Below are 15,490 nucleotides of genomic sequence, written 5' to 3'. Positions count from 1 at the left end.
GCCAGTAAGAAGTAGTACAATTCATGTTTTAGTTGTCAATTATTCACTTTTTAGCCGGCTTTGGTGGCTTGGACATGACCTAGGACCTTAAGATTTTGCATGAAAGGAGTACTTGCAGCCGCGTTGCACGGGAGAATGTGAAATGTGTTCATATGTAGTAAAAACCTGAGAAATCCATCCGTTTTCGTCATTTATTATCGAATCGACTCAAAGCCAGATCGTCACATTGTACGCTTTTCTCTCTGAGACGGTTACATTTATCGTCTGCAAAGCTATGTCGCGTGCTACGGTATGCGGAGACACTAAGAGCACCATAGTAAAACACAGAAGAAGCTTCTAAGTTGAAGTAATAGCCAGTAAGAAGTAATACAATTGAAGTTTTAGTTGTCGATTATTCACTTTCTAGCCGGCTTTGGCGGCTTGGACATGAGGTGGAACCTTAAGATTTTGCATGAAAGGAAGACTAGTAGCCGCGTTGCACGGGAGAATGTGAAAAGTGTTTATATGTAGTAAAAACCTGCGAAATCCGTCCGTTTTCGTCATTTGTTATCGAATCGACTTAAGGCCAGATCATCACATTGGCCGCTCTTCTCTCTGAAACGGTTACATTTATCTTCTGCAAAGATATGTCGCGTGCTACGGTAAGCGGAGACACTAAAAGCACCATAGTAGAACACAGAAGAAGCTTCTAAGTTGAAGTAATAGTTAGTAAGAAGTAATACAATTCAAGTTTTAGTTGTCTATTATTCACATTTTAACGGTCTTTGGTGGCTTGGACATGACCTAGGACCTTAAGATTTTGCATGAAAGGAGGACTAGCAGCCGCGTTGCACGGGAGAATGTGAAAAGTGTTCATATGTAGTAAAAACCTGAGAAATCCGTCCGTTTGCGTCATTTGTTATCGAATCGACTTAAAGCCAGATCGTCACATTGGCCCCTCTTCTCTCTGAAACGGTTACATTTATCGTCTACAAAGCTATGTCGCGTGCTGCGGTATGCGGAAACACTAAAAGCACCATAGTAGAACACAGAAGAAGCTTCTACGTTGAAGTAATAGCCAGTAAGAAGTAGTACAATTGAAGTTTTAGTTGTCGATTATTCACTTTTTAGCCGGCTTTGGTGGCTTGGACATGAGGTGGAACCTTAAGATTTTGCATGAAAGGAAGACTAGCAGCCGCGTTGCACGGGAGAATGTGGAAAGTGTTCATATGTAGTAAAAACCTGAGAAATCCGTCCGTTTTCGTCATTTGTTATCGAATCGACTTAAAGCCAGATCGTCACATTGGCCGCTCTTCTCTCTGAAACGGTTACGTTTATCGTCTGCAAAGCTACGTCGCGTGCTGCGGTATGCGGAAACACTAAAAGCATCATAGTAGAACACAGAAGAAGCTTCTATGTTGAAGTAATAGCCAGTAAGAAGTAGTACAATTGAAGTTTTAGTTGTCGATTATTCACTTTTTAGCCAGCTTTGGTGGCTTGGACATGACCTAGGACCTTAAGATTGTGCATGAAAGGAGGACTAGCAGCCGCGTTGCACGGGAGAATGTGAAATGTGTTCATATGTAATAAAAACCTGAGAAATAAGTCCGTTTTCGTCATTTGTTATCGAATCGACTTAAAGCCAGATCGTCACATAGGCCGCTTTTCTCTCTGAGAAGGTTACATATATTGTCTGCAGAGCAATGTCGCGTGCTGCGGTATGCGGAGACACTAAAAGCGCCATAGTAGAACACAGAAGAAGCTTCTAAGTTGAAGTAATAGCCAGTAAGAAGTAGTACAATTCAAGTTTTAGTTGTCGATTATTCACTTTTTAGCCGGCTTTGGTGGCTTGGACATGAGCTAGGACCTTAAGATTTTGCATGAAAGGAGGACTAGCAGCCGCGTTGCATGGGAGAATGTGAAAAGTGTTCATATGTAGTAAAAACCTGAGAAATCCGTCCGTTTTCGTCATTTGTTGTCGAATCCACTTAAAGCCAGATCGTCACATTGGCCGCTCTACTCTCTGAAACGGTTACATTTATCGTCTGCAAAGCTATGTCGCGTGCTGCAGTATGCGGAAACACTAAAAGCACCATAGTAGAACACAGAAGAAGCTTCTAAGTTGAAGTAATAGCCAGTAAGAGGTAGTACAATTCAAGTTTTAGTTGTCGATTATTCACTTTTTAGCCGGCTTTGGTGCCTTGGACATGACCTAGGACGTTAAGATTTTGCATGAAAGGAGGACTGGCAGCCGCGTTGCACGGGAGAATGTGAAAAGTGTTCATATGTAGTAAAAACCTGAGAAATCCGTCCGTTTTCGTCATTTGTTATCGAATCGCCTTAAAGCCAGATCGTCACATTGGCCGCTCTACTCTCTGAAACGGTTACACTTATCGTCTGCAAAGCTATGTCGCGTGCTGCGGTATGCCGAAACACTAAAAGCACCATAGTAGAACACAGAAGAAGCTTCTAAGTTGAAGTAATAGCCAGTAAGAAAAAGTACAATTTAAGTTTTAGTTGTCGATTATTCACATTTTAGCCCGCTTTTTTGGCTTGGACATGACCTAGGACCTTAAGATTTTGCATGAAAGGAGGACTAGCAGCCGCGTTGGACGGGAGAATGTGAAAAGTGTGCATATGTAGTAAAAACCAGAGAAATTCGTCCGTTTAAGTCATTTGTTATGGAATCGACTTAAAACCAGATCGTCACATTGGCCGCTTTTCTCTCTGAGAAGGTTACATTTACTGTCTGCAAAGCTATGTTGCGTGCTGCGGTATGCGGAGACACTCAAAGCACCATAATAGAACACAGAAGAAGCTTCTAAGTTGAAGTAATAGCCAGTAAAAAGTAGTACAATTCAAGTTATAGTTGTCAATTATTCACTTTTTAGCCGGCTTTGGTGGCTTGGACATGACCTAGGACCTTAAGATTTTGCATGAAAGGAGTACTTGCAGCCGCGTTGCACGGGAGAATGTGAAATGTGTTCATATGCAGTAAAAACCTGAGAAATACGTCCGTTTTCGTCATTTGTTATCAAATCGACTCAAAGCCATATCGTCACATTGGACGCTTTTCTCTCTGAGTCGGTTACATTTATCGCCTGCAAAGCTATGTCGCGTGCTGCGGTATGCGGAGGCACTAAGAGCACCATAGTAGAACACAGAAGAAGCTACTAAGTTGAAGTAATAGCCAGTAAGAAGTAATACAATTGAAGTTTTAGTTGTCGATTATTCACTTTCTAGCCGGCTTTGGCGGCTTGGACATCACCTAGGACGTTAAGATTTTGCATGAAAGGAGGACTGGCAGCCGCGTTGCACGGGAGAATGTGAAAAGTGTTCATATGTATTAAAAACCTGAGAAATGCGTCCGTTTTCGTCATTTGTTATCGAATCGCCTTAAAGCCAGATCGTCACATTGGCCGCTCTACACTCCGAAACGGTTACACTTATCGTCTGCAAAGCTATGTCGCGTGCTGCGGTATGCCGAAACACTAAAAGCACCATAGTAGAACACAGTAGAAGCTTCTAAGTTGAAGTAATAGCCAGTAAGAAATAGTACAATTTAAGTTTTAGTTGTCGATTATTCACATTTTAGCCGGCTTTGGTGGCTTGGACATGACCTAGGACCTTAAGATTTTGCATGAAAGGAGGACTAGCAGCCGCGTTGGACGGGAGAGTGTGAAAAGTGTTCATATGTAGTAAAAACCTGAGAAATCCGTCCGTTTTCGTCATTTGTTATCGAATCGACTTAAAGCCAGATCGTCACATTGACAGCTCTTCTCTCTGAAACGGTTACATTTATCGTCTGCAAAGCTATGTCGCGTGCTGCGGTATGCTGAAACACTAAAAGCACCATAGTAGAACACAGAAGAAGCTTCTATGTTGAAGTAATAGCCAGTAAGAAGTAGCACAATTGAAGTTTTAGTTGTCGATTATTCACTTTTTAGCCGGCTTTGGTGGCTTGGACATGACCTATGACCTTAAGAATTTGCATGAAAGGAGTACTTGCAGCCGCGTTGCACGGGAGAATGTGAAATGTGTTCATATGTAGTAAAAAACTGAGAAATCCATCCGATTTCGTCATTTGTTATCGACTCGACTCAAAGCCAGATCGTCACATTGTACGCTTTTCTCTCTGAGACGGTTACATTTATCGTCTGCAAAGCTATGTCGCGTGCTACGGTATGCGGAGACACTAAGAGCACCATAGTAAAACACAGAAGAAGCTTCTAAGTTGAAGTAATAGCCAGTAAGAAGTAATACAATTGAAGTTTTAGTTGTCGATTATTCACTTTCTAGCCGGCTTTGGCGGCTTGGACATGAGGTGGAACCTTAAGATTTTGCATGAAAGGAAGACTAGTAGCCGCGTTGCACGGGAGAATGTGAAAAGTGTTTATATGTAGTAAAAACCTGCGAAATCCGTCCGTTTTCGTCATTTGTTATCGAATCGAGTTAAGGCCAGATCGTCACATTGCCCGCTCTTCTCTCTGAAACGGTTACATTTATCTTCTGCAAAGATATGTCGCGTGCTACGGTAAGCGGAGACACTAAAAGCACCATAGTAGAACACAGAAGAAGCTTCTAAGTTGAAGTAATAGTTAGTAAGAAGTAATACAATTCATGTTTTAGTTGTCTATTATTCACTATTTAGCCGGCTTTGGTGGCTTGGACATGACCTAGGACCTTAAGATTTTGCATGAAAGGAGGACTAGCAGCCGCGTTGCACGGGAGAATGTGAAATGTGTTCATATGTAATAAAAACCTGAGAAATAAGTCCGTGTTCGTCATTTGTTATCGAATCGACTTAAAGCCAGATCGTCACATAGGCCGCTTTTCTCTCTGAGAAGGTTACATATATTGTCTGCAGAGCAATGTCGCGTGCTGCGGTATGCGGAGACACTAAAAGCGCCATAGTAGAACACAGAAGAAGCTTCTAAGTTGAAGTAATAGCCAGTAAGAAGTGTACAATTCAAGTTTTAGTTGTCGATTATTCACTTTTTAGCCGGCTTTGGTGGCTTGGACATGACCTAGGACCTTAAGAATTTGCATGAAAAGAGTACTTGCAGCCGCGTTGCACGGGAGAATGTGAAATGTGTTCATATGTAGTAAAAACCTGAGAAATCCGTCCATTTTCGTCATTTGTTATCGAATCGACTTAAAGCCAGATCGTCACATTGGCCGCTTTTCTCTTTGAGACGGTTACATTTATCGTCTGCAAAGCTATGTCCGTGCTGCGGTATGCGGAGACACTGTAAGTACCATAGTAGAACACAGAAGAAGCTTCTAAGTTGAAGTAATAGCCAGTAAGAAGTAATACAATTCAAGTTTTAGTTGTCGATTATTCTCATTTTAGCCGGCTTTGGTGGCTTGGACATGAGCTAGGACCTTACGATTTTGCATGAAAGGAGGACTAGCAGCCGCGTTGCATGGGAGAATGTGAAAAGTGTTCATATGTAGTAAAAACCTGAGAAATCCGTCCGTTTTCGTCATTTGTTATCGAATCGACTTAAAGCCAGATCATCACATTGGCCGCTTTTCTCTTTGAGACGGTTACATTTATCGTCTGCAAAGCTATGTCCGTGCTGCGGTATGCGGAGACACTGTAAGTACCATAGTAGAACACAGAAGAAGCTTCTAAGTTGAAGTAATAGCCAGTAAGAAGTAATACAATTCAAGTTTTAGTTGTCGATCATTCTCATTTTAGCCGGCTTTGGTGGCTTGGACATGAGCTAGGACCTTAAGATTTTGCATGAAAGGAGGACTAGCAGCCGCGTTGCATGGGAGAATGTGAAAAGTGTTCATATGTAGTAAAAACCTGAGAAATCCGTCCGTTTTCGTCATTTGTTATTGAATCGACTTAAAGCCAGATCGTCACATTGGCCGCTATTCTCTCTGAGACGGATACATTTATCGTCTCCAAAGCTATGTCGCGTGCTGCGGTGTGCGAAGACACTAAAAGCACCATCGTAGAACACATAAGAAGCTTCTCAGTAGAAGTAATAAAAAGTAAGAAGTAATACAATTCAAGTTTTAGTAGTCGATTATTCACATTTTAGCCGGCTTCGGCGGCTTGGACATGACCTAGCACCTTACGATTTTGCATGAAAGGAGGACTAGCAGCCGCGTTGCACGGGAGAATGTGAAAAGTGTTCATATGTACTAAAAACCTGAGAAATCCGTCCGTTTTCGTCATTTGTTATCGAATCGACTTAAAGCCAGATCGTCACATTGGCCGCTCTTCTCTCTGAAACGGTTACATTTAACGTCTACAAAGCTATGTCGCGTGCTGCGGTATGCGGAAACACTAAAAGCACCATAGTAGAGCACAGAAGAAGCTGCTAAGTTGAAGTAATAGCCAGTAAGAAGTAATACAATTGAAGTTTTAGTTGTCGATTATTCACTTTCTAGCCGGCCTTGGCGGCTTGGACATGAGGTAGAACCTTAAGATTTTGCATGAAAGGAAGACTAGTAGCCGCGTTGCACGGGAGAATGTGAAAAGTGTTCATATATAGTTAAAACCTGAGAAATCCGTCCGTTTTCGTCATTTGTTATCGAATCGACTTAAAACCAGATCGTCACATTGGACGCTTTTCTCTCTTGACGGTTACATTTGTCGTCTGCAAAGCTATGTCGCGTGCTGCGGTATGCCGAAACACTAAAAGCACCATAGTAGGACACAGAAGAAGCTTCTAAGTTGAAGTAATAGCCAGTAAGAAAAAGTACAATTTAAGTTTTAGTTGTCGATTATTCACATTTTAGCCCGCTTTTTCGGCTTGGACATGACCTAGGACCTTAAGATTTTGCATGAAAGGAGGACTAGCAGCCGCGTTGGACGGGAGAATGTGAAAAGTGTGCATATGTAGTAAAAACCAGAGAAATTCGTCCGTTTAAGTCATTTGTTATGGAATCGACTTAAAACCAGATCGTCACATTGGCCGCTTTTCTCTCTGAGAAGGTTACATTTACTGTCTGCAAAGCTATGTCGCGTGCTGCGGTATGCGGAGACACTAAAAGCACCATAGTAGAACACAGAAGAAGCTTCTAAGTTGAAGTAATAGCCAGTAAGAGGTAGTACAATTCAAGTTTTAGTTGTCGATTATTCACTTTTTAGCCGGCTTTGGTGGCTTGGACATGACCTAGGACGTTAAGATTTTACATGAAAGGAGGACTGGCAGCCGCGTTGCACGGGAGAATGTGAAAAGTGTTCATATGTATTAAAAACCTGAGAAATGCGTCCGTTTTCGTCATTTGTTATCGAATCGCCTTAAAGCCAGATCGTCACATTGGCCGCTCTACTCTCTGAAACGGTTACACTTATCGTCTGCAAAGCTATGTCGCGTGCTGCGGTATGCCGAAACACTAAAAGCACCATAGTAGAACACAGAAGAAGCTTCTAAGTTGAAGTAATAGCCAGTAAGAAATGGTACAATTTGAGTTTTAGTTGTCGATTATTCACATTTTAGCCGGCTTTGGTGGCTTGGACATGACCTAGGACCTTAAGATTTTGCATGAAAGGAGGACTAGCAGCCGCGTTGGACGGGAGAATGTGAAAAGTGTTCATATGTAGTAAAAACCTGAGAAATCCGTCCGTTTTCGTCATTTGTTATCGAATCGACTTCAAGCCAGATCGTCACATTGGCCGCTCTTCTCTCTGAAACGGTTACATTTATCGTCTGCAAAGCTATGTCGCGTGCTGCGGTATGCTGAAACACTAAAAGCACCATAGTAGAACACAGAAGAAGCTTCTATGTTGAAGTAATAGCCAGTAAGAAGTAGCACAATTGAAGTTTTAGTTGTCGATTATTCACCTTTTAGCCGGCTTTGGTGGCTTGGACATGCCCTAGGACCTTAAGAATTTGCATGAAAGGAGTACTTGCAGCCGCGTTGCACGGGAGAATGTGAAATGTGTTCATATGTAGTAAAAAACTGAGAAATCCATCCGATTTCGTCATTTGTTATCGAATCGACTTAAAGCCAGATCGTCACATTGGACGCTTTTCTCTCTGAGACGGTTACATTTATCGTCTGCAAAGCTATGTCGCGTGCTGCTGTATGCGGAGACACTAAAAGTACCATAGTAGAACACAGAAGAAGCTTCTAAGTTGATGTAATAGCCAGTAAGAAGTAATACAATTCAACTTTTAGTAGTCGATTATTCACATTTTAGCCGGCTTTGGTGGCTTGGACATGACCTAGGACCTTAAGATTTTGCATGAAAGGAGGACTAGCAGCCGCGTTGCACGGGAGAATGTGAAAAGTGTTTATATGTAGTAAAAACCTGCGAAATCCGTCCGTTTTCGTCATTTGTTATCGAATCGACTTAAGGCCAGATCGTCACATTGCCCGCTCTTCTCTCTGAAACGGTTACATTTATCTTCTGCAAATATATGTCGCGTGCTACGGTAAGCGGAGACACTAAAAGCACCATAGTAGAACACAGAATAAGCTTCTAAGTTGAAGTAATAGTTAGTAAGAAGTAATACAATTCAAGTTTTAGTTGTCTATTATTCACATTTTAACGGTCTTTGGTGGCTTGGACATGACCTAGGACCTTACGATTTTGCATGAAAGGAGGACTAGCAGCCGCGTTGCACGGGAGAATGTGAAAAGTGTTCATATGTAGTAAAAACCTGAGAAATCCGTCCGTTTTCGACATTTGTTATCGAATCCACTTAAAGCCAGATCGTCACATTGGCCCCTCTTCTCTCTGAAACGGTTACATTTATCGTCTACAAAGCTATGTCGTGTGCTGCGGTATGCGGAAACACTAAAAGCACCATAGTAGAACACAGAAGAAGCTTCTATGTTGAAGTTATAGCCAGTAAGAAGTAGTACAATTGAAGTTTTAGTTGTCGATTATTCACTTTTTAGCCGGCTTTGGTGGGTTGGACATGAGGTGGAACCTTAAGATTTTGCATGAAAGGAAGACTAGCAGCCGCGTTGCACGGGAGAATGTGGAAAGTGTTCATATGTAGTAAAATCCTGAGAAATCCGTCCGTTTTCGTCATTTGTTATCGAATCGACTTAAAGCCAGATCGTCACATAGGCCGCTTTTCTCTCTGAGAAGGTTACATATATTGTCTGCAGAGCAATGTCGCGTGCTGCGGTATGCGGAGACACTAAAAGCGCCATAGTAGAACACAGAAGAAGCTTCTAAGTTGAAGTAATAGCCAGTAAGAAGTAGTACAATTCAAGTTTTAGTTGTCGATTATTCACTTTTTAGACGGCTTTGGTGGCTTGGACATGACCTAGGACCTTAAGAATTTGCATGAAAGGAGTACTTGCAGCCGCGTTGCACGGGAGAACGTGAAATGTGTTCATATGTAGTAAAAACCTGAGAAATCCGTCCATTTTTGTCATTTGTTATCGAAACGACTTAAAGCCAGATCGTCACATTGGCCGCTTTTCTCTTTGAGACGGTTACATTTATCGTCTGCAAAGCTATGTCCGTGCTGCGGTATGCGGAGACACCGTAAGTACCATAGTAGAACACAGAAGAAGCTTCTAAGTTGAAGTAATGGCCAGTAAGAAGTAATACAATTCAAGTTTTAGTTGTCGATTATTCTCATTTTAGCCGGCTTTGGTGGCTTGGACATGAGCTAGGACCTTAAGATTTTGCATGAAAGGAGGACTAGCAGCCGCGTTGCATGGGAGAATGTGAAAAGTGTTCATATGTAGTAAAAACCTGAAAAATCCGTCCGTTTTCGTCATTTGTTATCGAATCGACTTAAAGCCAGATCGTCACATTGGCCGATTTTCTCTCTGAGACGGTTACATCTATCGTCTGCAAAGCTATGTCGCGTGCTGCGGTATGTGGAGACACTGAAAGTACCATAGTAGAACACAGAAGAAGCTTCTAAGTTGAAGTAATACCCAGTAAGAAGTTATACGATTTAAGTTTTAGTAGTCAATTATTCACATTTTAGCCGGCTTTGGTGGCTTGGACATGACCTAGGACCTTAAGATTATGCATGAAAGGTGGACTAGCAGCCGCGTTGCACGGGAGAATGTGAAAAGTGTTCATACGTAGTGAAAACCTGAGAAATCCGTCCGTTTTCGTCATTTGTTATCGAATCGCCTTAAAGCCAGATCGTCACATTGGCCGCTCTACTCTCTGAAACGGTTACACTTATCGTCTGCAAAGCTATGTCGCGTGCTGCGGTATGCCGAAACACTAAAAGCACCATAGTAGAACACAGAAGAAGCTTCTAAGTTGAAGTAATAGCCAGTAAGAAAAAGTACAATTTAAGTTTTAGTTGTCGATTATTCACATTTTAGCCCGCTTTTTTGGCTTGGACATGACCTAGGACCTTAAGATTTTGCATGAAAGGAGGACTAGCAGCCGCGTTGGACGGGAGAATGTGAAAAGTGTGCATATGTAGTAAAAACCAGAGAAATTCGTCCGTTTAAGTCATTTGTTATGGAATCGACTTAAAACCAGATCGTCACATTGGCCGCTTTTCTCTCTGAGAAGGTTACATTTACTGTCTGCAAAGCTATTTCGCGTGCTGCGGTATGCGGAGACACTAAAAGCACCATAGTAGAACACAGAAGAAGCTTCTAAGTTGAAGTAATAGCCAGTAAGAAGTAGTACAATTCAAGTTTTAGTTGTCAATTATTCACTTTTTAGACGGCTTTGGTGGCTTGGACATGACCTAGGACCTTAAGATTTTGCATGAAAGGAGGACTGGCAGCCGCGTTGCACGGGAAAATGTGAAAAGTGTTCATATGTATTAAAAACCTGAGAAATGCGTCCGTTTTCGTCATTTGTTATCGAATCGCCTTTAAGCCAGATCGTCACATTGGCCGCTCTACTCTCTGAAACGGTTACACTTATCGTCTGCAAAGCTATGTCGCGTTTTGCGGTATGTCGAAACACTAAAAGCACCATAGTAGAACACAGAAGAAGCTTCTAAGTTGAAGTAATAGCCAGTAAGAAATAGTACAATTTAAGTTTTAGTTGTCGATTATTCACATTTTAGCCGGCTTTGGTGGCTTGGACATGACCTAGGACCTTAAGATTTTGCATGAAAGGAGGACTAGCAGCCGCGTTGGACGGGAGAATGTGAAAAGTGCTCATATGTAGTAAAAACCTGAGAAATCCGTCCGTTTTCGTCATTTGTTATCGAATCGACTTAAAGCCAGATCGTCACATTGGCCGCTCTTCTCTCTGAAACGGTTACATTTATCGTCTGCAATGCTATGTCGCGTGCTGCGGTATGCCGGAACACTAAAAGCACCATAGTAGAACACAGAAGAAGCTTCTATGTTGAAGTAATAGCCAGTAAGAAGTAGCACAATTGAAGTTTTAGTTGTCGATTATTCACTTTTTAGCCGGCTTTGGTGGCTTGGACATGACCTAGGACCTTAAGATTTTGCATGAAAGGAGGACTAGCAGCCGCGTTGCACGGGAGAATGTGAAAAGTGTTTATATGTAGTAAAAACCTGCGAAATCCGTCCGTTTTCGTCATTTGTTATCGAATCGACTTAAGGCCAGATCGTCACATTGCCCGCTCTTCTCTCTGAAACGGTTACATTTATCTTCTGCAAAGATATGTCGCGTGCTACGGTAAGCGGAGACACTAAAAGCACCATAGTAGAACACAGAATAAGCTTCTAAGTTGAAGTAATAGTTAGTAAGAAGTAATACAATTCAAGTTTTAGTTGTGTATTATTCACATTTTAACGGTCTTTGGTGGCTTGGACATGACCTAGGACCTTAAGATTTTGCATGAAAGGAGGACTAGCAGCCGCGTTGCACGGGAGAATGTGAAAAGTGTTCATATGTAGTAAAAACCTGAGAAATCCGTCCGTTTTCGACATTTGTTATCGAATCCACTTAAAGCCAGATCGTCACATTGGCCCCTCTTCTCTCTGAAACGGTTACACTTATCGTCTGCAAAGCTATGTCGCGTGCTGCGGTATGCCGAAACACTAAAAGCACCATAGTAGAACACAGAAGAAGCTTCTAAGTTGAAGTAATAGCCAGTAAGAAATGGTACAATTTAAGTTTTAGTTGTCGATTATTCACATTTTAGCCGGCTTTGGTGGCTTGGACATGACCTAGGACCTTAAGATTTTGCATGAAAGGAGGACTAGCAGCCGCGTTGGACGGGAGAATGTGAAAAGTGTTCATATGTAGTAAAAACCTGAGAAATCCGTCCGTTTTCGTCATTTGTTATCGAATCGACTTCAAGCCAGATCGTCACATTGGCCGCTCTTCTCTCTGAAACGGTTACATTTATCGTCTGCAAAGCTATGTCGCGTGCTGCGGTATGCTGAAACACTAAAAGCACCATAGTAGAACACAGAAGAAGCTTCTATGTTGAAGTAATAGCCAGTAAGAAGTAGCACAATTGAAGTTTTAGTTGTCGATTATTCACCTTTTAGCCGGCTTTGGTGGCTTGGACATGCCCTAGGACCTTAAGAATTTGCATGAAAGGAGTACTTGCAGCCGCGTTGCACGGGAGAATGTGAAATGTGTTCATATGTAGTAAAAAACTGAGAAATCCATCCGATTTCGTCATTTGTTATCGAATCGACTTAAAGCCAGATCGTCACATTGGACGCTTTTCTCTCTGAGACGGTTACATTTATCGTCTGCAAAGCTATGTCGCGTGCTGCTGTATGCGGAGACACTAAAAGTACCATAGTAGAACACAGAAGAAGCTTCTAAGTTGATGTAATAGCCAGTAAGAAGTAATACAATTCAACTTTTAGTAGTCGATTATTCACATTTTAGCCGGCTTTGGTGGCTTGGACATGACCTAGGACCTTAAGATTTTGCATGAAAGGAGGACTAGCAGCCGCGTTGCACGGGAGAATGTGAAAAGTGTTTATATGTAGTAAAAACCTGCGAAATCCGTCCGTTTTCGTCATTTGTTATCGAATCGACTTAAGGCCAGATCGTCACATTGCCCGCTCTTCTCTCTGAAACGGTTACATTTATCTTCTGCAAATATATGTCGCGTGCTACGGTAAGCGGAGACACTAAAAGCACCATAGTAGAACACAGAATAAGCTTCTAAGTTGAAGTAATAGTTAGTAAGAAGTAATACAATTCAAGTTTTAGTTGTCTATTATTCACATTTTAACGGTCTTTGGTGGCTTGGACATGACCTAGGACCTTACGATTTTGCATGAAAGGAGGACTAGCAGCCGCGTTGCACGGGAGAATGTGAAAAGTGTTCATATGTAGTAAAAACCTGAGAAATCCGTCCGTTTTCGACATTTGTTATCGAATCCACTTAAAGCCAGATCGTCACATTGGCCCCTCTTCTCTCTGAAACGGTTACATTTATCGTCTACAAAGCTATGTCGTGTGCTGCGGTATGCGGAAACACTAAAAGCACCATAGTAGAACACAGAAGAAGCTTCTATGTTGAAGTTATAGCCAGTAAGAAGTAGTACAATTGAAGTTTTAGTTGTCGATTATTCACTTTTTAGCCGGCTTTGGTGGGTTGGACATGAGGTGGAACCTTAAGATTTTGCATGAAAGGAAGACTAGCAGCCGCGTTGCACGGGAGAATGTGGAAAGTGTTCATATGTAGTAAAATCCTGAGAAATCCGTCCGTTTTCGTCATTTGTTATCGAATCGACTTAAAGCAAGATCGTCACATTGGCCGCTCTTCTCTCTGAAACGGTTACATTTATCGTCTGCAAAGCTATGTCGCGTGCTGCGGTATGCGGAAACACTAAAAGCACCATAGTAGAACACAGAAGAAGCTTCTATGTTGAAGTAATAGCCAGTAAGAAGTAGTACAATTGAAGTTTTAGTTGTCGATTATTCACTTTTTAGCCAGCTTTGGTGGCTTGGACATGACCTAGGACCTTAAGATTTTGCATGAATGGAGGACTAGCAGCCGCGTTGCACGGGAGAATGTGAAATGTGTTTATATGTAATAAAAACCTGAGAAATAAGTCCGTTTTCGTCATTTGTTATCGAATCGACTTAAAGCCAGATCGTCACATAGGCCGCTTTTCTCTCTGAGAAGGTTACATATATTGTCTGCAGAGCAATGTCGCGTGCTGCGGTATGCATAGACACTAAAAGCGCCATAGTAGAACACAGAAGAAGCTTCTAAGTTGAAGTAATAGCCAGTAAGAAGTAGTACAATTCAAGTTTTAGTTGTCGATTATTCACTTTTTAGACGGCTTTGGTGGCTTGGACATGACCTAGGACCTTAAGAATTTGCATGAAAGGAGTACTTGCAGCCGCGTTGCACGGGAGAACGTGAAATGTGTTCATATGTAGTAAAAACCTGAGAAATCCGTCCATTTTTGTCATTTGTTATCGAAACGACTTAAAGCCAGATCGTCACATTGGCCGCTTTTCTCTTTGAGACGGTTACATTTATCGTCTGCAAAGCTATGTCCGTGCTGCGGTATGCGGAGACACCGTAAGTACCATAGTAGAACACAGAAGAAGCTTCTAAGTTGAAGTAATAGCCAGTAAGAAGTAATACAATTCAAGTTTTAGTTGTCGATTATTCTCATTTTAGCCGGCTTTGGTGGCTTGGACATGAGCTAGGACCTTAAGATTTTGCATGAAAGGAGGACTAGCAGCCGCGTTGCATGGGAGAATGTGAAAAGTGTTCATATGTAGTAAAAACCTGAAAAATCCGTCCGTTTTCGTCATTTGTTATCGAATCGACTTAAAGCCAGATCGTCACATTGGCCGATTTTCTCTCTGAGACGGTTACATCTATCGTCTGCAAAGCTATGTCGCGTGCTGCGGTATGCGGAGACACTGAAAGTACCATAGTATAACACAGAAGAAGCTTCTAAGTTGAAGTAATACCCAGTAAGAAGTTATACGATTTAAGTTTTAGTAGTCAATTATTCACATTTTAGCCGGCTTTGGTGGCTTGGACATGACCTAGGACCTTAAGATTATGCATGAAAGGTGGACTAGCAGCCGCGTTGCACGGGAGAATGTGAAAAGTGTTCATATGTAGTGAAAACCTGAGAAATCCGTCCGTTTTCGTCATTTGTTATCGAATCGCCTTAAAGCCAGATCGTCACATTGGCCGCTCTACTCTCTGAAACGGTTACACTTATCGTCTGCAAAGCTATGTCGCGTGCTGCGGTATGCCGAAACACTAAAAGCACCATAGTAGAACACAGAAGAAGCTTCTAAGTTGAAGTAATAGCCAGTAAGAAAAAGTACAATTTAAGTTTTAGTTGTCGATTATTCACATTTTAGCCCGCTTTTTTGGCTTGGACATGACCTAGGACCTTAAGATTTTGCATGAAAGGAGGACTAGCAGCCGCGTTGGACGGGAGAATGTGAAAAGTGTGCATATGTAGTAAAAACCAGAGAAATTCGTCCGTTTAAGTCATTTGTTATGGAATCGACTTAAAACCAGATCGTCACATTGGCCGCTTTTCTCTCTGAGAAGGTTACATTTACTGTCTGCAAAGCTATTTCGCGTGCTGCGGTATGCGGAGACACTAAAAGCACCATAGTAGAACACAGAAGAAGCTTCTAAGTTGAAGTAATAGCCAGTAA

This window comes from Schistocerca gregaria, chromosome 10, assembly GCF_023897955.1.
Source record: "Schistocerca gregaria isolate iqSchGreg1 chromosome 10, iqSchGreg1.2, whole genome shotgun sequence".
Lineage (NCBI taxonomy): Eukaryota > Metazoa > Arthropoda > Insecta > Orthoptera > Acrididae > Schistocerca > Schistocerca gregaria.
The sequence above is the reverse complement of the archived record's forward strand: the minus strand, read 5'-3'. Positions refer to the sequence as shown.